Source organism: Onychostruthus taczanowskii, unplaced genomic scaffold (assembly GCF_017590055.1).
Source record: "Onychostruthus taczanowskii isolate IOZ18803 unplaced genomic scaffold, ASM1759005v1 scaffold4, whole genome shotgun sequence".
NCBI lineage: Eukaryota > Metazoa > Chordata > Aves > Passeriformes > Passeridae > Onychostruthus > Onychostruthus taczanowskii.
Window position 1 is genome coordinate 11122706 of NW_024501459.1, and position 21640 is coordinate 11144345.

At 41.5% G+C, this 21640-nt stretch overlaps 1 long non-coding RNA gene across 2 annotated transcripts; it reads right to left on the bottom strand.

The window, feature by feature from the left end:
* Positions 1–2285: 2285 nt before the first annotated feature.
* Positions 2286–21640, bottom strand: LOC121340341. Of its 2 annotated transcripts, none has more exons than XR_005953283.1 (3): positions 21169–21640; positions 16429–16673; positions 2286–2674 (listed from the first exon to the last, which is right to left on the bottom strand). It is a non-coding gene; the product is annotated as an uncharacterized LOC121340341 (long non-coding RNA). The 2 variants fall into 2 exon arrangements; XR_005953284.1 differs by lacking the exon at positions 2286–2674 and adding an exon at positions 12086–12207.

Sequence of the window (21640 nt, forward strand, 5' to 3'; positions counted from 1 at the left end):
GCACTGCACAGAAGGGAAAGCTGATGAAAGTGCACAAAAGACTCGGACACCAAAGTGCTCTTTGCTGCAGTTTGTCCTGCTTAGCTGAGTGAAAATTTTCACACTCAGAAAATAAGCTGTTTAGGTACCTGGTATCTTAATGTGAAACCATTTCTCTAAGGTCCAGACCTTTCAGGTGGCTGACAGAGTAAAAACATACCAGATAAACATGTGGAAGGCCTGGATCTTAGTTAGAGAAATGGCTTTGCAAGGAAGACAGGCAATTGCTTTTGTATTAACTTGTAAGACTGACAGCAGATAATTTCCATTGTTGTTACTGAGCTACAGGTAGAGAAAGTTTCATGCTGAAGAACTGAGCAATATGATTCAGTGAGGTCATAGACTTCCACAACCACAGACTTAGTTAAGGCATGGAAAAAAACCCCCAGTTTTGGCCAGTTTGTTCAGTTTTTTGGAACAGAAAGAATGTAATGGTAATGGAACAGAAAAGAAAGGCTGGAAACAGCTCTGCAGTTGGAGGAGATGGTGAAAGAGAGTGCTCATGAGCAGCACAGCAAATTCATCCCCCTTGGCTTTACAGAGGGGATAAAGTGTCAGTAAGACAAGCTTCCAAAGTGCAAGCTCACAGTTTTCCCCACTGTTGGTATTAGGACACCTCAGCTCTCAGAGCATGTGGAGGTTTGGGTGAGGGATTTCAAAAGCAAGGCTGGATCTTGCCATGTCCCCAGAGCACAGGCAGCACAAAGCTCCTGCTGCAGGTGCTGGATGAGTGTCTCAAGGTCTTCTGGCTGTTCCTCTGCAGGCAGCTGCTTTCTTCGCTTACAAAAATTAAAAAGAAATTTTTTTATATAAAGTAAATAGGACTGCATTTCTTGATGGGCTGTGAGGGCAAGTGTATTGTTTTGTTATTGACCAGGAGCTGCAGCTCTGGGGCAGGATTGGGCTGTGCTGGGCTCTTCACCTGTTAGGAGGGGAGCTTCCAGCCAGCCTGGACAATGAGAAAATGAGTGCCTTCAGGTGGAGGAGGACAAGGAAGCGGCAGATAACTTCACACGTTGTGCTCTCACCATATCAGTGATTTTCCTTACACCATATTCTTACACTCCCTATTCAGTGAATAAAATATGGAGGATTTGGATGACATTTAAGCCAGCAGTTAAAGCATCCACTCACATAAAAACAGCCCATATTTCCTCAGGAGTTGTCACTGTAGTCCCCTGATTAATTTAATTTATCATCCTTAAAGTGTAAATAAAGGTAATACAGCAAACATAACATAACATGACAGAAGTAGGAAATAGGGCAAAATAGATCATATTAATCCCAGCTCATGTGATCCTTCTTCACCATGAGTCATACAGACAGTAATAGTTCATTAATTGTGTGGAGAGAGATGGTCAACAGACACATTCCCTTTGTTTGGACAAGGAGTTTTGGGAACAGATATCATTACTGGGTAAAATCAGTTAGCTAGAAATGTTAGTGCTGTAGGAATTGAGGCCTTCTTCCACTAAAATTGATGCAGGAAACATGCCTATTTGCATGGTAGTAATGAGCAATTTAGCCACATTATGTGGGAATGAATGTGGTTTTGCTACTCCTTAACAGACGCCCATCCTATCCTTTTCCGTGTCTGGAGACTTACCCAGGCCTCAGCCTGTGGTCCAGGGCTGGTATCCCTCCAAGAGGTCAGCCAAAGGCAGCTGTCAGAAGTGAGACTGGTGTGGGAAGGTTAAGTCTGTGAGACTGGAAACCATAACCAAAGCACTGGGCACATAGAGGCACCTTGCAAATCAAAACAGCTTGATCACTGCTGCTGCAAATCGAAATAACCACCAGGAAGGCACAGGAACAATGTTAACCACAGCTGTTGGTGGTGATTTGATGCCTCCAAGGCTCTGTTGATCAGATTTTGCCCTTCTGTGCTACCTGTAGGTAGGCTTCACTTGCTTGAAGCTACAAATATTGTGAAATGGAGACTAGACTGGTTTGTAATGTGCCTCCTCCTCCTTTTTCTCTGCCTTTTCCTCCGTGCCTTTTCCTGACTTGGCTAGCTATGTGAAGGTACTTATTTTATAAAATAGTTATTTTCTAAAGTATGTTATATAAAGTGAATAAATACTTTATATATTATGTATATATAAAAATATGTGCTTTATAAATATATATTCCAGGGCAGTCCTGTGGCAGCCTTCCATTACTTACAGAGGACCTACAGGAAATATGTGGAGGTAGTCTTTATCAGGCAGTTTAGGGCCAGGACAAAGGAGAACAGCAGAGATTGTAGCAGGTGATTCTGTACTGTGAGGCTGCTGAAGCACTTGAACAGGCTGCCCAGGGAAGTTATGGATACCCCATCTCTGGGAGAGCTCAAGGCCACATTGGATGGGGCTCTGAGCAACCTGGTCTAGTGAAAGGTGTCCCTGCCCATGGCAGGGGGTTTGGAACTGGATGAGCTTAGCATCCGTTCCAATCCAAACCATTCTGTGATTCTACTCAACAGAAATTACTATGACCTTGGCATGTTTAACCCCTTCTTTCCCATCCCTTCCCCCTCCTCCTTGCCCCATGCTGTTTGTGGGGTCTCTGTTGTGTTTTTTCCTGCAGTTTGTGTTTTCCAGGCTATCATTAATGTAGTTGTCCAGGCTTCTTCTGTCCATGGCAAGATGCAAACCTGTCAAAATGTAAGTGCTTTGAATTAATATGATAATACATTATATGTGGATTTTAATGTATTTTCTTTGACACATATACACAAATATAAACACTTTTGAGTTGATAAGATGATAATCTCACAGAATAGACTGAAACATCACCACTGTCTTGGAGGAGGAGAACTTATCTTCCTAGAGCTCATTCTTTGGTTAAAAACCAAAAAAATCACACCTCAAATAAACCTCACATTTTGTCTTTCCTGTCAGTGTACTTTTCCTTAAAACATAGTTAGGAATATGTTTTTGTTTTACTGGTAAGAATAAGTGATATAATAAATCCTGATTTATAACACATTACAGTTTTCCTTATCCTAAATTTAAATACATCAATAACAAATGTTAGTATCTGGTCTAAGTTAGAATTTTCAGGAATGGGTGTTATCTAACGTGCTGACATATGACCAACCCTCTCAGTGGGACTGCATCCACCCCAGCAAAAGTATTTTACTCTTTGAAAAAACAGGCTTTGAAATAAACTTAATAGGAAGCACAGGCCTGAGACTGTGGGCAAAGATGATGTGCTCAGTAATCAGCTCTAGAAGCTCTGTGCTCTGGGAAGATCTCAAAATGGTCCAAATGAGTGATTTTGTACACATAAGCAGCAAAATTTACTTTTCGAAGAGGTATCTCTTAGAAAATATGTATGGATCTTTTCCTTACTACTCTTCCCCCATCTCTTTTTTTTTTTTTTTTTTTTTTTTTTTAATGCCAAAAAAAACCCCCTCAAACCAGCCCAACACCCACAGTTTTTTCAAATGTCAGTTTTAAAGTATCAGACATGAAGTTTTAAGCTGTACTACCTTCAGACTCTTAAGAAATAACTTTCAAGGTCAGGAAATTAGAAAACAACTCCACTTCTCATAATGAAGGTTTTATGCCTGCCTTTTAGATTTAGAAATTGCCCTCCCTGTGTCTGTGATTTGTGGGTTAAAGCTTGATGGCTGCTGTTCCAGAGGACAAACAATCTCTTACAAAAACCCCCCAAACCCTACAGAGTGCGGTACTGCCTGTCAGTCACCTGTAATTTCCTTTGTTGGCAATCTAAAAAGATAACAGCAGAGCAGCCTCAGCCCAGCAACTGTTCCCAAGCGAAGGACCCTGAGAAGGCTGGGTGATGGGAGGAGGTTTGTTGTGACTAATGCAAACTGATAGTCCTTGCAAGGGGATGGCAGCGCCTGGGGGCCCTTCGCCTCCTGTTGTTTCACGGGAGCCTGTAGAAAGCAGCCTGGGTCAGGAGGAGCTCTTAGTATTCCCTCTCTGGAAGAGAAAATGTGTGCTGGCACTAATGAGCGTGGAAAAATTCTGTGATAGAGTTCCTGCATATTTCAAAGGCATAGATCAGGGTTGAAAATAATGTTTTCTATTTTTTTTTCTTTTTTGAAATTAAGGAAGTTAAATAACAAATGTGCAGACAGAAGAGATGTGTATTAGGGCATACAGGGAGCTTTAAGTGGCACTGCTTGCTAGAAGGGGCTGAAATAGGGGAAACTTCCCTCTTGTTGCATGTGTTGTATTTTTAAAGGTGGTTATTTATTTATCAGCCGCTGCTGTATTTCCCTAGCTTTTCCTCTGACTGGACTTTGATATCCCTGCTGACACATTTTTTCTCCCTCTTTATAGTGTTTCTCAAAAAGAAGCTATAATGCCATAAACAGACCACTGCCAATTGTATAACCTTCTTCTGAATTAACAGCCTCTTCATCAGATGCTGCCCACATTTTCAGGCTCTTTGTCCTGCTCTGTTTTGAATGCCTGAGATTGCCAGCTGGGAAGAGAAGACAGAGCTTTCCCTTTGCTTCCTCCCCTGCCCACTCCTCCTTCTCCTGTTGTCAGATGTGATTGCCCTGTCCCAGAGAGGGGGATCCTTGCTCTGGCACCGTGAGAACCCACAGAACCGGCGGTGGCGTGGAGGTGGTGGGAAGCAGGATCAGCTGGACTGGAGCACGAGCAATAAAGCAGCCAGCTTTTACACACTGAGAGCTCTAGCCAGGCTCACAGTTTAATCTGCAAATGCTGGTGGTAAGAGGATGATAATAACAATAATATGTCACTGTGGGTGATGCCATTCCTGCTGCGAGTGGTCAGGAAGCTGCCGGCGCTTCTTGGAGGCGGGAGTGACCTCAGGCTCCCTTCTGCATCAGGATGCTTTGATGGCAGTGCAAAGCTGACCTTTCATGAGCCTGCCAGCATAACTTAGAGAAATAAGGATGTGTGAGCTTGAGGAAGAAGAGGAGGAAGTGCCAGAGAATGTTTTATCCTCCTTTTAATAAAGCTTTGCAGGAATAATTATGAATAACAGCAGTTAATAAAAACTTGGAACACAGTGTGGGTTTTTTCATCAGAGTGAGAAAAATATAGGGTACTGAAAGGTCTCTTTTGTGTTTCTATAATAAACATGCAGGTACCTAGAGAAAACTTTTCTGCCTGTATGGGAAACCCACCACCAATTGTCCCTGCAAGATGGACATCAAGTTCTTGTGCAAAAAAAGGGAATTGGGGTTTCAAATACTTTCCCATTGTGCAGAAAGCATGTGGATGGGGAAAGCTAAGAGGGTACATGAGGTTATTGCCAGGTCAGATTTAGTGGCTAGATGGAAAATGGGATGTCCTGACGGTAGCTGGGGGGTTTGACACTGCCTGGGGCTTGGCAGCAATTGGCACAGCCTGTGTAAAGGAACATTGGAGAAGAGTGAGATATGAAACCCCGTGTCCTTGTTCTGCCAGGGAACTTGGGTTGCTGCTGCTTTTGCATTTGCCACTACTTCTGCTCAAGTATACACCTGTGAATGAAGGGGTTTCGGAGTTCAGGCCATGCTGAAATGGCTCTTAAATCAAGGAGTTTGAGTTTAGTAATCTAAATGCATTTATTTGAATACAAATAAGAAGACAATATAAATTAAATCTGCAGCTAAAATGGTGGCTGTTTTGAAAAAGTTATACAAAACCAACATCAACTCTCCAATAAATCAAACTAGCACCTCTTCATATCCACAATTCCTTCAAAAAATTGCCTAGTTTTAAAAAGATGTTTTTCACAAGTGTCGGTAAAACTGGTGAAAGAGGGAGGTACTCAGTGCTTTTTGAATTAGATCTGCATGGATGTAGCAAAATGTAAGTTCACTGCCTAATGATGATTTACATTCTTTGTGGTGTTCTGACTACCTTTGCTGTTCAGAAGTCTCTGTTGTTTTGCATGAAGTGAGCAACCCCAAACCCCACAGGCCTTAATCTCTTCAAGAGAAGCTAAGTTAATGATTTGGAAAGCCTGAAGTGATGGAAAAATGGAATAACAATAAGGGATTCGAAGATGGCTGGTCTAGGAGACAAATGTCCAGATGGAATAATCTAGGTTAGAATGATTTGTGTGTGCAAAAAGATGACTTCTTTAGATATCTGAACAGGTCTAGCAAATGCTTGGCTTTGTTTTAAAATGACTTACTACGTTAGTGACCACAGTGGAAGTGGGACTTTATAAATAATTGGAAAAAACAAAAAGATTGTAGATTGAAGGGTTTTGGCTAGAGAAAGGTATATATAGCCTATTAGTACACTGTTTAAAACACAAGACTAGTAATACCTATTTTATGTAAGTGTTTAAAACCTTTCTCTGGTAAATGGCTGTAGAGACAAGCAGTGCTATTCAGAAATGTGTATCTGAAATTGTCAGTGGAAAAGTTGGTGTCTTAGGAGAAAAAAAAGAGAGAGAGCCCAAAATTCAGATATCCTCAGATACAGAGAAGATCTGGCAACACTGCCATGGTACTGCTGTTATGGCAGACCCATCATCTCCATGATGAATCACTGGCTTCCTATATTTTCTTTCTAGAAAACTTTCACCATGTGTTTTTGAATCACATATACTGGGCTCTTTGGTGCTTTTTTTTAAAGATACGTAATTTGGAATTTGTTTAAAAAGTACTTATCATGTATGCCTCAAAACAGTTTTGGTAAGATTCTATACAATTCAAATGCTAAAAATAAAAGTAATCCAAGTTGATTAAATTATAGAATTATTGTTACCATACTGTAAATGTCACTGTGACAGAGCAACAAATTTCAAAATTCTGAGCCATAGACATCTGTTGGTTTCTCAACTGCTATCATTATTTTGCTGCAGTGAATATGATTCTTCTTTTTCTGTACCATTTTTAGGTTGTTTTTGTGCCATATGGGCATCTTTTGATATTTGGAAAAAACTTAAAATAGAGTTACTTTGATGCACAAAACTTGATATTGAATGTATTCTTTGTTCTCCCTTTATTTCTAATTTGCATGGAGTGTGATCCATGCATGCAGAAGGAGGAGAGAAAATGTGCAGTGCTTTGTTTATTCTATATAAGGCACTGGCTTCTGTTGTACTTTGTACCCTTATGAAATAGTTTAGGATCTCCCTCCAATTGTTTGCAAACAGCAATTCCAAAAGATAGTTAACAATCTCTGCCACTCTGGCAGTAGGGTGAGCAGGACTTTTTCCAAGCTCTACTGCCCTGAGGAGTGTTCCTCGTGCTCTTGGCGTCTCCAGTGCCCAGCAGCACACCAGCACTGGTTTAAATATTACTTCTCTCGTGCTGGGAAGTGATGAGTACAAAAAGCTCCTCTTTCCTGACTGATAGAAAATATTAGGACAACATGCTCCAAGCCAGATCCTGGGCTGGTATTAGTAGACACGTGTACACCAGCTGAGCTCTTCCTTCTTGTCCTCATCAATGTGGAAATATCCTACCATAAAGACAAATGGCTGTTTGATTCTCTGCTGAGAGAATGGGGTGAAGGAGAGAAGGCTCTTGACCCCCAAGGTGTCCTCAATGCACCTACTCAGTTCGGTGTCAGCCCATGTGCACGAGGGGCATCAAATTTTGGGGACTCCCTGATCACCCAGCTCTTTTGGGGAGGTCAAGCCAGCAGCTTGCGGGGCACTTGTCCTGCCAGGGTGGAAGGGGAGGGGAAGGGGGTGGGACTCCTGCACACAGCAGTGCCTGGAGCCTTCTCTGCCCTCGCATTCCCTGGTCACAGCTTTCCTGCCTGCTCTGTGCCTGTCCCTTGTCACCCAGGTCAGGGCTGGGCTGTTTTTAGTGGGCCATGAGCCAAACCTTCGGATAACTGTTAAATTCCGCTATTTTACAAAGTAACATTCAGAAGTGACTGAAAGGTCAATTTTTTTTTCTAAAGCATTTTTGTTTAAATCTAGGGGGTTTTTTCTCTCAAATCTATAGCGTTAAATCCTCAGAAACACATTTCCTCCTATATTCTAAACCTAACTAGAGAGAATTGGCTTCTTTTTTTCACAGAGAAATATGCTTATTAGAATGTTAATTTAATACACTCAGTTCATCAGTGATTTCCAGTTCTCTGATTCATATGATGGAATCAAATTGCACTGGAGTAAGTGAACTGCAAAGCACAGCCTTCTTCCTACAACATGTATCTCCAGGCATTAGAAATGTCCTCATACTGAAACAAAAATATATGTAAGACCCTACTGTGAACAGGGGAGAAGTCAAGCATGTTTTTGCTCAACTGACAAGCTTGGGAAGTCAAGAGACAACTTAATTGAACAATTGATTCATCGACTGGATGAAGTCTTAAGTTACATGAATGACAAAACCATCAATTATTTTTTTTTTAAAAGACATGGTATTTCTTGCAGCAGAGGCAGCATGTAGTAATTAGGGGTTGGGTTTTCTTGCTTTCACAGCTCAGGAGAAGGACTAGACTCCAATTCCAACTGACACAGCATAAATGAAATGTACTTTCTCATAATGTAACATTAGAAATCCTTTGCATCTTACATGTCACTTTATATTTTTCATGGGTTGTAAAGAACAGTTGGCAAAGAATAGCTGTCTTACCTCAGACAAAAAAAAAAATAATTTCTTACTCCTCCTCGACATCTCTGCTTCCTTCCTTAGAGTTGTTTTTCTTCATTGCTTGGTTTCCTCTGTGGTTGACAGGCAGGATGCTGGTGAACAGACAAGGTAAATTCCCAGCAAAGGTATCAGGCAGCTGCTGAAGCTCAGTAATGGGTTATTCCAAGAGTGATGCCTCCTGAGTTCCTGTGTGCTGGGTTCCTATGTGCTGCCTTGAAAAACAGGACTCCCAGACTGCAGGAAAACCCAGGAAATGAAGGACTGGGAAAGCAGTGAGAGGGAGACTGGAAGAGTGATGTCTCCTCTGAGTTCTGTCACTGACCTTCTGAGCCTCTGCCAGTTGCTGCAGAGCTCTGTTCCTCATGTAGGTTCACTTATCTCCAGTGCTGCTTCTGACAGCTCCAGCAGTGCAACACCTGAGCTTTGACTTCAGCAAAATGAAGTCCACAGGTTTCTCATTATCTACCTTAAACCTACCTGCTCAGTGTTGCCTCTAATTATTTCTAAGGGTGAATAGAAACCCTAGACCTTTATTCTACCTATCTTCTGATTTATTCTGTACAAGGGCCTGCACATAGGTCTGTAGTATTTAGGTTTGTATTCCCTTGAAATTTCCCATTGTTGAGTTCAGTCTCCAAGAGTAAACACTACTGAAAATAAACCTTTCTGACCCCTTGTCAGCAGTCTTTGAGCTCTCTGTGGATGGCAAGTTAAAAAACCCACATATGCTCAGTGAGATCTTGATAATTGGTAAAGGAAATTCCAACATTTTTCTCTTTAAATCTTGCCATAAGTACAGGGAGAGCTGTGTCACATATCTTTGCAAACTCTGTATGCTGGTGATAATATCTAAACAGAAGCATTTGCTATTTCATGCACATAAGTGAGACAGGTTACAAAAGTATTTTTGTGTGAACAGGAAAAATCATGAATTTTTGAGCAACACCCCCATCTGCTTTCTGACCTTATGCTCTTCTCAGTTTCAGAATTTCACCCACAGTAGTGGGTTGACCATGGCCAAACACCATGTGCCCACCACAGCCACTGTTTCTCTCCCCTCCTCAGCTGGGCAGGGGAGACAAAATGAAAATGTCAAGATCAGGGCTGAGAGAGATCACTCACCAACCACTGAAATAGGCAAAACACTCAACATGAGGAAATTAATTTAATTTATTACCAATGAAATCAGATTAGGAAACTGAGAACTAAAATCAAATCTTAAAACACCTTGACCCCTTCTTCACAGGCTTCACTTTTCTGACAAGACCTCTACAGTCTCTTCCCCAGTGTTGCAGGGGGATGGGGAATGGAGGTTACAGACACAGCTCATCCCACATTGTCTCTGCCTCTCCTTAAGGACTCCTCATACTCTCCCTCTACCACAATGTGGGGTTCCTCCCAAAGGAGACAGCCCTCCACCAATTCCTGCAGCAAGAGTCCTTCCCATGAGGTGACAAGTCCCACTAGCAAAACTATTCCAGAGAGGGCTGCTCTCTTCATGGGGCCACAGGTCCTGCCAGGCCCCATGAGTGGGCTTCCCACAGGGTCACAGCCTCCTCTCAGCCATCCACGTGCTGCACTGAGGAATCCTTCATGAGCTGCAGGAGGATCTCTGTGGTCCTCCATGGGCTGCAGAGCTGCTCTACCCTGGGCTGTACCAGGGGCTGCAGAGGAATCCAGCTCTGCTGCCTGGAGCACCTCCTGCCCCTCCTGCACTGACCTTGGTGTCTGCAGAGCTGCTGCTCCTCTCACACATTCTCACTCCTCTCTCCTCTTGCTGCAACTGCTTCTGTGCAAGAGCTTTTCCCTCACCTTCCATCTGTACCTCAGTGGTGCTAACACAGTTGCTGGTGGGCTCAGCTGATCTGTCCCAGAGCCAGCTGGCCTTGGCTCTGTCAGATATTGGGAAAGTTCTGGCAGCTTTTCACAGAAGCCATCCCTGTGGCTCTCCTCCCACCAAAACCTTGCCATGGAAACCCAATATACCAGTTACCATGGATTTGGGAAATTGACAGGCAGACCAAAGAGAGCACCACAGCTTTAGCAGTTTATTTTTAAGGGACTTGTGAGAATTGGGATGCAGAGCTTATGTACACGACCAGTTTAAACAGTGAAGGCTACTAACCAGTGGAACATCACTAGGATCTCAATATGCTCTTACATTTACAGGAAAATGGAGAGAATAACAGAACATTTTTGCAAAAGATACAAAACTATCCAGAATATTCTAAAAGAATTGATTGTGCAGAGCTACAGTGAGATCTCCAGACCTCACAGTAACATGTCAAGAAAGGCAGATGATATTCAGTGCTGACAAGAGCAAAACATGCACAGGGGGGAAAGGAAGTTCAATTATATCCATGAATCAAACTTGCATACTCTACTAGAAAGAGATTTTTCAGGAAGCTGCTCTGATCTTGCAGAGTGTCAGCTCAGGACTCAGTGGTGATGCAAAAGATACACAGATTGTCAAGGGTCTTGGAAGCACTATTGAGAGAAAGACTTGTTTTTAGTACTATTATTGCTAAGCTGCAGAACTCTGTTTTACAGTCCTGGGGGTGCAAATAAAGGGCAGGACATTTGTGCATTCTGAAGCTCATGAGCTCTGAAGAGAGAAAACCAAAATAAAGTCCTTTGAAATGTTATTAGAAATCTGATTTTGTAAGCATATTGACTCTGAAGTCTCCAGATTAAATATAAACTTATTTCAATGCTTGGGTAAATTGTGTTACAGGAAAAAAAATGTCTCTTTTTGGGATAAAGAAGTAGGGGTTTTAGTGTCTGAACTGGATCATAATCTTTCTAAAGACAGACTGCAGCCCTCTAAGGAAAAAAAAAAAAAAAAAAAAAAAAAGGAAAAGGGAATTTCAACACTTGCGCTCAGTTGTAAAACCATCTTGATTTTTGCCTGTCTTACTGACATCCATGAGAGTTCTACCTCAGCCTTAAAATCAATAAACCAACAGGAGAAAGAAATAAATACAGTATTTGGCATTTTAATTATTGGTAAGAAGTTATGAAATATGAGCATAATGCATAAAGGAGCAAAAGCTGAACTCAGTGTATCCTCCTTTTTGTTTATGTCAGAGTTGGTCTGACAGCAAAATATGAACTGAGACACTGTTGCCACATTTTTTAAAGAAACGTATTAAATGTTCCTTAAGCTGATTAAACTAGTTTTATTTTAAATATACAGGTTGTGAGCTAAATGTCTGTAGTTACATTATAGAGTTGCTAGCCCTAGACATCCAAAATGCATGAATCAGAACATTTAACTTATGGTATTTTGAAATAGACTACCATCCTGCTTTTCTTTTTCTTTCTGGATTTTGAGCTTAAAAATACCATACTATCTTTGTAACCACAGAAGAGCAAAACTCTTTTCTTTTTTTTCTTTCTTTTCTTTTCTTTTCTTTTCTTTTCTTTTCTTTTCTTTTCTTTTCTTTTCTTTTCTTTTCTTTTCTCTCTTCTCTCCTTCTCTTCTCTTCTCTTCTCTTCTCTTCTCTTCTCTTCTCTTCTCTTCTCTTCTCTTCTCTTCTCTTCCTTCCTCCTTTTTTTCCTTTTCCTTTTCCTTTTCCACAAAATGCAATCGAGAGGCTTCAGGAGTTAATTCTCACTGTCTGGTCCTAGCAGATATGAATGAAATTGCTGTGACTATGAAATATCCCATGACTTGCAATAGGAAAATGAGACCTGACAGCTGGATGGGTGACATATAGGTAGTGTAAAAAGAAAGCAGAAGACCAGAGCCTGAGAGGCTGATGTGGGGTTTGACAGCTGCACTTCTCCAGCCATCTCCAGGCAAGGCTCAGGTAGCTCCCAATGACAAGCCATTCTGCTACAAACTTCTCCTAGAAGTTCATATTTAACCCCAGAAAAATGTGCCTACAATAGTAATTAAAGATGAGGATTTGTATCCTCAAGTACCAACCTCTTCACTATTGTTACCAGAGACAGGGCTTGAGGAAAGGGCTTGAGAATCCTCTCTCTTCTCCTTTGTGTCTGTGGAAGGACAACTGACATTTCACTTGGCCTCAGCTGCTTGGGGTGTTGCAGGCAGCTGACCAGACCTTGAGGAGGTAGGTACTGCATTTTCCCCTAATTCCTCATATTTTCCCCCAAGCCTAAAATAAAACAGGTCCCTTTTCTTCTCCAGTTTTTGGGATTCAAAGATAAGGACATTGTACTATCTCTGGGAGACGGTGCCTTGTGGAGTTAGTTTGAGAAAAACTCCAATTCTTGTTGAATTATTCCTGCTAGCTTCCAGAAAGCCAGTAATGTAGACTTTTGTAGGAAGCCAGCAGTGTGCACTGGGAGATCAATCTGACACTGAATTACTTTCCAAAAAACCATTCATTCTCTATTCCTTTTTGTTTGGTGGGTATCACCTTTGGGTTATTCCATGAGGGCTATGAAACTCCCATTGTATGATCCTGCAAGCCCTCCCACGAGCCAGCATCCCTGAGCACTGAAGTGCCCTGCAGCTCTGGTCACAGAGCTCTAAAGCAGGAGCATGTTTATGTGCTTCACAACTCAGATTGATAATTTGTCTCAGCAACACAACCTTCAAAGCCTGGCAATACCAGGATTTTGATTCCTTGTGGATGTTTGGTGATTAACTGCTTGCGTCTCCAAACGCGTTGTTGAACAAGGACTGCACGTTTTATTCCAGGACAGTTATAAAGAGATTCAGCTGGTTTTGGCTGAGGTAGAGTTAATTTTGTTCACAGTGGCTGGTATGGAGCTGTTTTAGATTTGTGCTGGAAACAGTGCTGATAACACAAAGATGCCTTTGTTACAGCTGAGCAGGGCTTACACAGAGCCAAGGCCTTTTCTGCTCCTCACCACATCCCAGCAGCAAGGAGGCTGGGGGTTCACAAGGAGCTGAGAGTGGGCACAGCCAGAACAACCGATCCTAATGGATCACAGGGATATTCCAGACCATATGGCACCATGCTCAGCATACAGAGATGGGGGAAGAAGAAAGGGAAGAGAGATATTGGCAGTGATGGCATTTGTCTTCCCAAGTCACCATTTTATGTGATGGAGCTCTGCTTTCCTGGAGGTGGTTGAACACCTGCCTGCCTGTGGGAAGATATAAATTAATTCCTTGTTTTTCTTTGCTTGTGTGGAAGGCTTCTGCTTTACCTATTAAACTGTCTTCATCTCAACCCACAGGATGTTTTCTACTTTTACTCTACTGATCCTCTCCCTGATCCCACTGGTGGGGGTGTGAACAAGTGTCAGTGTGAGGCTTAGCTGCTGGCTGGGGTAAAACAACAGTGCCATATTTTAACAACATTTAAGCACATTTAAACAATGTGCCACATTTTGTGGGAAGAGCATGCCTGTGATTCAGGGATACAAAAAAGACTCCCCTCTGGGCATGCAGCAGTGCCCAGTTATGAGATGGATTTATTCAGATTTCTGCCTCTGTCTATCCCTTACACTTACCAGTAAAATACACCCACTTCCAGAAAGTAATGCATCAACAGACTGAAAGCTCACAGCATCCTACGTAACAATCCTTGTCAGAAAGTACCAAATAACACATTAAGTCAAAACTACTGCAAGAATAACACTACTGTTACGTACAGAAAAAAACTGGTTAACGTGTATTCTCCATTTTTGGAAGCAGCGTCATAAGATCCATATTGATGACAACTGCCAGACTTCAGCTCAGAGTGATTGAGATTTTTTATATTCAGCATCTGTTCCTCTTTCTTCCTAAGCAGTACTTTTGTTCAAAGTAAGATATGCAGATCTGAAATATTTGATTAAGTAGCTTGATTTTTGCATTATATAGAGGAATATAGAAAGAAAATGTTCAGAAGTAGAACACCTTAGAGGAAAGTAAAATTCTCAAATCATGAGCTCAGAAAAAATCTTGATCAATGGTTTGCAAGATTTTTTTTGTCAGAGGCTCTGTCGCAAGGTACAGAAGAGGTAGGACAAGTAACATTTCAACAAGAACCTCCTGCTCACTAGACCTGCTGAAAAGCATCATCATAAGACAGAACTTTTTAACCCATCTTTAGCACAGGCCTGCTGAAGAGTATGTATTTAAACAATCTTTCCTCTTGGACTGGTCATGAGTTTTCTGAAACTTACTCTGCTTGAGTGCTCATTCCAGTGAATTTAAAGCAATCTCATCTGAAGTGTGTGAACATTAATGACTTTAGACATTAAAAACATTTTTTTTTTCCATGTGGCCTTTCTGCACAGCCTGCCCAATGAAGGAGGGGGATTTGTGTCCCTGGGGAGGTTTGGGAGCAGGCTGAGCAGACGCCCTACCAGCAGTGTGGGTGCTGCTGGTGCAGTGCAGTTGTAGCTGCGAGATGAGCACGAACCTCCTGAGCTTACTCCAAGAGAGGCTTTGCAAATTGGTTTTCTGTGAGGCACCCTGATGGCATCACTTTGATGAGCTTAGAGATAGTAGCTTTCAGCTGAACCTGTCCTGGGCTCCCAGCACTAATCTCCATGTTTGTAAGTGGGAGCTGAGGGTAAAGGCACCTGTGCTGGCTGGAAGTCTAATTATGTTCCATCCTAGAGTGATTTGCAGGAGAGTTCAAACTACAAAACTCATAATTCTTTGTGACAATACCATCTGCCATGGGTGATCTATATAATCAGGGAGAGTTCGCTTAGGACACAGTTATTTCTATGGCTAGAATTAAATTTTTTTATTGTATTCATATAGCAGTTATTTTATTTACTTCAGGCCAATACACATGGCTTCTAAAATAATTAAATGTGTAGACAGATTGTAATTTTTGAGATTATACTGAAGAACTTTCTAAATTATAATCAGATTGATTAGCTATCACTCATTTAGGAAGAGATCAAATAGATGGTAAATATATGCTTGATGAAATGGTCAAAATTATATGGGTTTTTACATTCCTCTGGTCTTAGGATGTCAATTACTGTCCATAAAATCAAGAGGAATGATTTTGTAAGTCTTAAAGGGACTGAAAATGTATGTAGATGTTGGAAACTGGTTCTTTGCAATTTTTGCTTTCATGGCAAACAATTTGCTAAATATTATATTTCAAATGAGCTGATATCCTTTCTCTCTTCTGCTAGCAGCAAGAACTATGTGCTTCCTTCCTGCCGAATACATATGTGACATGGTTTTTGCATATCTCATTTTAAATTGTGTCAGAACCATATAACTCAGAGACACCAGAAAAGAGTCTGTACTTTAACACTTGTATCGTCGTTGGCAGGACTACTCAAACCTATTCAGGTATATTTAAAAATCCAGAATATAGAACATATAATTTGGTCTTAGAATGATAAACTTGGCCTTTTTTTTTCAAGATAAACTCAGCCCAAGTACTTATAGTGCTATTATAGACTCTGAAGCTTTTATTGTTAATTTGAAGATCTCTTAGTATTCACTTTTTATAGCCAAATGCAGGCTTGCTATGAGAAGAAGAGACCATGTCCAATCACATCATCCAGATCAGCTGATGATCCAATTTCTCATCTCAGTAATGGGGATGCCGCTTCTCTGAAGTCTTTAATAGCCTTGAGATGAAAAATTGGCTTAACAGAGCTTCCTGTGGTTTGTTCGTTTTCCTGAACAGTGCTATACTGTGCCTGACCCTCAGGATGCCTTGAAGTTAACAAAGAGTATCAATGAAGTAATGATAATTGAAATAGCATTATAAATTCACTAATTATTCCCAGTACTAGACAGCTATCCTGCTGAATATATGCAAACCAGAATGCAACCAGACAGTGCCAATTATTTTTTCCCTTCCTACTATAGCTGTCTTGATGCTGATGTAACTGTGCAATGATGACTCTGAACAAGCAGAACCAACGAGCAGTGAACTTACAGCTCTGGTATTGAAAGCGCGTCCTCTCGTAGGGCCTCAGCTAGAAGATAAGCTTCACGTTCCTTCTATGTCCGCAGAAGAACTGAATTCAAATCAAACAAGTCCTCAAATGGGAGCAGAGTCTGTTTCAGAGTTGGATGTTTGCTGCACAGCACCCGGGGGAACCCGGGAAGCTGAAGGCAGGGGATCCACCGGGAGATTTCTCTGGCCCCAGCCAGGAGCTCCTGTCGGCTGTTCTGTGTATGCTAAGCATATATTTTTTCAGACAGATAAATCTAATGCAAAAATACCCTCCTGACTCCATTATTTCTAAGAAGGGAAGCTGTGCTTCCAGATCTCTCAATGGGACCCCTGAGTGCAATGATTTCAGGACACCAAAGAGCTTGGACGCTAATTTCCATCTGTAATCTTTCCGGTAGAAGAACTCTTTGGGTTTGGGAACAATGGTGCCCGTTTGCTTAGCTCACCAGATTTACACCCTGCCCTCTGCCTGTCTCACAGCTCCATCTGTTTCCCTGATTTCCTGCTTGTGTGCTCTCCTGGGCTGGGCCTTAGGCTGCCCCAGCCATCCTCACTGGGGACAGCTCCTTCAGATGTGTTTTCTCCAGCTCAGCCTCGCTTTGCAGTTTTGGGCTGTTTCCTGACAGCTCCCCATCCTTCTTGATCTCAAGGCATTTTTACAAGTAGGGTGGACTGGCAGTCTGGTAACAAAACCACTAATCCTTTGTTTCTCAACTGGAAAGGGCTAAAGTAAAATTACACTGGACAGAAAAAATCTGCATCTCCAAATAGATGCTAAGTGGTGACAACAAAGAAACACACATTATTTACTTGTGAGCTCTACAAGTGAAGTATACACTGTACAAAATAAAAGCAGTGAGTCAGTCCCATCTTGACCCATCCTAGAGAACTTGCCTCTACTGCTCTGCACATATGGCTGCTTAGTAGGGCCTCCAATAGTGACAAAATTGTCAGTGAGGCCTCTCTGTTGTCAAATATAAAACCCCTTCAGCACTTGGTACCTGAAAATCCATTGTGTGTGCGCCAACTTAGCAAGCACCCAGGTTTTGCTGCTAGTTTTTAATATTTTTTTTTAATTGTGGTGGTTGCTGTGAGAATGTAGCCTGTCACTACAGGGAACTGCAACCTTTTACAAATTATGCATTTTCTAGCAATCATTACTTTGCACACGTATTCGTCCTGTTCAAACAAACAAAAGTAACTATACTCCAAAAACATCAAAGGGAGTTAAAGTACAAAACAATGTGGATTTCTATATTTCAGTATTCATCCTTCTCTTTTTAAAAATTATTTTAGGGCACAAGTGGAAAAAAATTACTGTTGTTTAGCTGGTTGGTAACAGCTGGTGATACTTTATTTCAGTCTTATCATTATTAACATAGCAGATAGTCACCATAATAACATTCATCAATAAATTAAATGTTCCCGTCTTATATGCTTCAATTGGAATCTCATTGTAATTTAGCACAACTGAAATGTTCATTTGAGACAAAGTACTGTTAATACCTGAGTTAAACAAAATAATTTTCTTTACGCCTGAGCTCTGGGATATTCGCACTGTTGCTTTAAACTTGCATGTCCTGAACTAAAGATTCAAAAATGCTGAAGAACTTCAAAGGGTTCATTATGCTCAAGTAATCCAACAAGTATTAACAGTCTCTCATCCCTAAAAAGAGAATAATTACATAGCTAATTAATTTGCCACAGTACATAATCCACTGACATTTACAATAAGCACCCCTATTGGAGGTTGAAGTAAATATTAAGTTGCACATAAAACTATAAATAGCAAGAATTCTGATGCCAGGCAGTTTCAAAATACTGTGGAAAATAGATGAGCACTGGCTAGATGAAATAAACTTGAAAGTCTCAGCAACATGACCATGGAAGCACACAACTATCAGTGAATGCAAGCACGGTGCAGACATTCCCAGTGCCCTCTGGCCATGCTGGCAGGCAGCTCTGGTCAGGAGTTCTTATGAGGGACTAAAGTGAAGAGTCTGAAGTTTGGATTTGGTAACTTTTAGCTTTTTTGTCTCAGCTGGAGGGAGTCTCAGCATGAAGTCTCCATTTAAAGGCTGAAGCAGAGTTGGTGTGTGTGATGGGATCCCCCCTTCTACTGCCATGGATGGCAGTGACAGCCCCTCGTAGGATGGAGGCAGAGCAGTTCTGGTGTGAGACCTTTTGGATAAGGATTTAATGCAGGTTTAGTTGCCGTCACAGCTGCTGATCCTAGCTGCTGACAAAGCTGCCTATCGTGCCCCCTTCTCTCCATGGAGGTTATGGAACCCTTTGGTTCCATTGCTTGGATGTTCTGCTACTGTCCTCTGAGTGCTGGAAGCAGGAGCCTCTTGGCTCAGCTCCAGGGCAGGTGGCACAGCTCACAGAGTGATTTAAAGTGCCAAGGATGGAAGCTGCAAGCACGGAGTGCTCCTGAGTGTGGGATATGCTGCGCAAACTCGGGCGCTTTGAGGCGCTGGCGCAGTATTGCACCTTGGCTACCAATTACTGCAGGTGTGCCACAGCTCACATCTCTCTCCTTCCAGTGAAGTGCGGGTTCCTTTGCAAATGCTGTCTCAAATTTGTTAGCAGAAAGGCTTCAGTTTCTGTATCAAGGATGAACATCCCAAAATTTACCACAGTGTATGGGCTCCTCAGTAGAAGAAAGACAGGGAGCTACTGGAGGGGGTCCAGCAGAGGCCAAAGGGGGCTGGAGCATCTCTCTTATCAGGGCAGACTGCAGGAGCTGGGCTGCTTAGTCTGGAGAAGACTGAGAGGGGATCTCACCAGTACATATAAATAACTCACAGGTGGGTGAGAAGAGGATGGCGTCAGACTCTTGTCAGTGATGCCCAGTGACAGGATGAGGAGCAATGGCCATAAAGTAAAACACAAGGAATTTCACCTCAGTGAGGGAGAACTTTACATTGAGGGAGGCAGAGCACTGGAACAGGCTGCTCAGGGAAGGTGTGGAGTCTCCCTGTCTGGAGACACTCAAAACCACCTGGACACATTTCTGTGTCACCTGTTTTAGGTAACCCTGCCTTAGCAGGGGGGTTGGACTAGTTGACCTCTAGAGATCCTTTCCAACTCTAAAAATTCTGTGATATGCCCAGAGTCTCAGGTTCTGCAAAGTTTTAATTGAATTTTGCTGAATATTTAGAAGCATATTTATTAAGGATTTATTTTACAATGGAGGTAAAAAAAAAAGAATTTTACTTCATTGCTTCATCTTGATTGAGAAGAATCTGAAGATTGTTCTGCAAATGTTCCCTCCTCCTGAAAAGATAGCATTCCTGCATTTGGATGAATGTTTATTTACTCACTTGTAATCTATAATTAATCAGATGTTAATTACATCCTTAATGCAATAAAATTAATGCAATAAATAATCACCCATCTTTTTTTATTAGATTCCAAGTAATTATTTATGTGCTTGTGATATTCTGATTTTGTTTACATGGTATAAAAGCTTCCTAAATTTCCTATTCTTCCTGGTGAAAACAGTAAAGGTGTCAGTGGGAGAAGGTAAATCACCTAATGTGTTGTTGTGCCTGAACTTTTCCAGTGGGTGGTAATCATTTTGAAGTCTTACAGTCCTGACAAGAATTGTGTAAGTGAAGCCAAAGAGAAACAACATGCAGCACCTCTCTGTCCTTAAACAAACACTAATCAGATATTTTAGTAAATATTTATTGGTGAGCCAGAGGGAGAAGGAGGAAAGGTGAAGACTAAGGTTAAGACTACCATTTGTAAATTTTAAATCACTAATTTGAAAGCAGGATCACAATTTAGACCTTTGAAGTCTCCTGGGCTGAATGATGAGAATGTTCACTGTTGAGCCCTTCTGCTGCCTCTCTTTGGAGCTGTGACAGTGCAGCACATTTTGTACCCATGTCCTGACTGAAATTTTTCTTGTCAGCATTAAAAAGGAAGATCAGTGTAAACTCTTACATATTCATTAATAAAATGCTACAGTTTGGATTGCTGATTCCCCTTTGTTTTAAAGACCAAAGGGCCAAATTGTGTGAATCTCTGAAGAACATGGAAAAACTCGGGTGAGACAGGCAGACCTGAGCATGTCAGGAGGAAACAGGCAGCTCATGTTTCTGGCCTGGCTTTTCTACTTGCATCATTCATCTAAAGTTGCCAGTCAAGTTTCTTTCAAACCAAATAATTTTGCTTGTAAGAAAGCAAATCAGCTTATAAGAGCTCCTCTCCAGCTATACAGCAACTTTGTTAATTGCCACTGAATTTCCCACAGGTTATAAAAGATATAGATTAACCACCATTACCACTGAATTAGTATATTAACTTTCTACCTTATATGACTTGAGTAATGCAACAAAGGTAGGTGAAAATGGTCTGTTTACTGTAGATGTACCTGCCATGAGCAGCACCTGTGGCTTCCAGGAACAAAGTGTCCTCTCTAAGACACACAAAACACTAAGGATTCAAAGGTTGCTCTGGAGCCTGATCTATGCTTGGTGTTGATTACCTCTGCCATGGTAAATATTAAAGTTTGTTGTAGTGGCATTTCAAAAAAACCAAAAACCAACAAAACACAAAAGGGAAAAAGTAAGGATGGCAGAGAACAGGGCTTACCCTGTTCCTAGTTAAAGCAGTTCTATAAACAGCAGTGGTATCTCAGGTCTGCAAAATTCATTCACCTTTTTAATAAATTCAGGAAATAACAGACTTATTTCTACATTTTCTTACCTTGACTTTTTCCAGATTTTCCCAGTGTCTCCACAGCATGCATTCCAGATCCATTTCAGGTCTCCACTGCTGTTATTATTTGGGACAATATTCCAAATGCAATCCTACTCTAATTAAATATCTTAATAAAATTAATATATTGCAAACATATCTGTAACTATCCCCTTGGAATATTTGATGCCCTCTGAAAAGGGTTCCTGTTCAGTCTCTTGATACAATGGGAAGGTCTAGAAGAATAGGAAATAAAACACTGCCTGCAAACTCATGTCATGCCAGCTATTTCATGCCAAATGTTGTTCTCAAGCACCTGGCAAGCACAATTCATTCATTTTCCAAATGTCAGTGGCCAGCCAGCTCCTCAGGACATTCCCTCCCAACACAGGGACACTTGATAGGCACAATCGGGCAGTTTTGGCTGCCAGCCTTATTCCTGCGTCACGTGCACGAACTGTAAGGACGGAAGCGCCTCTTG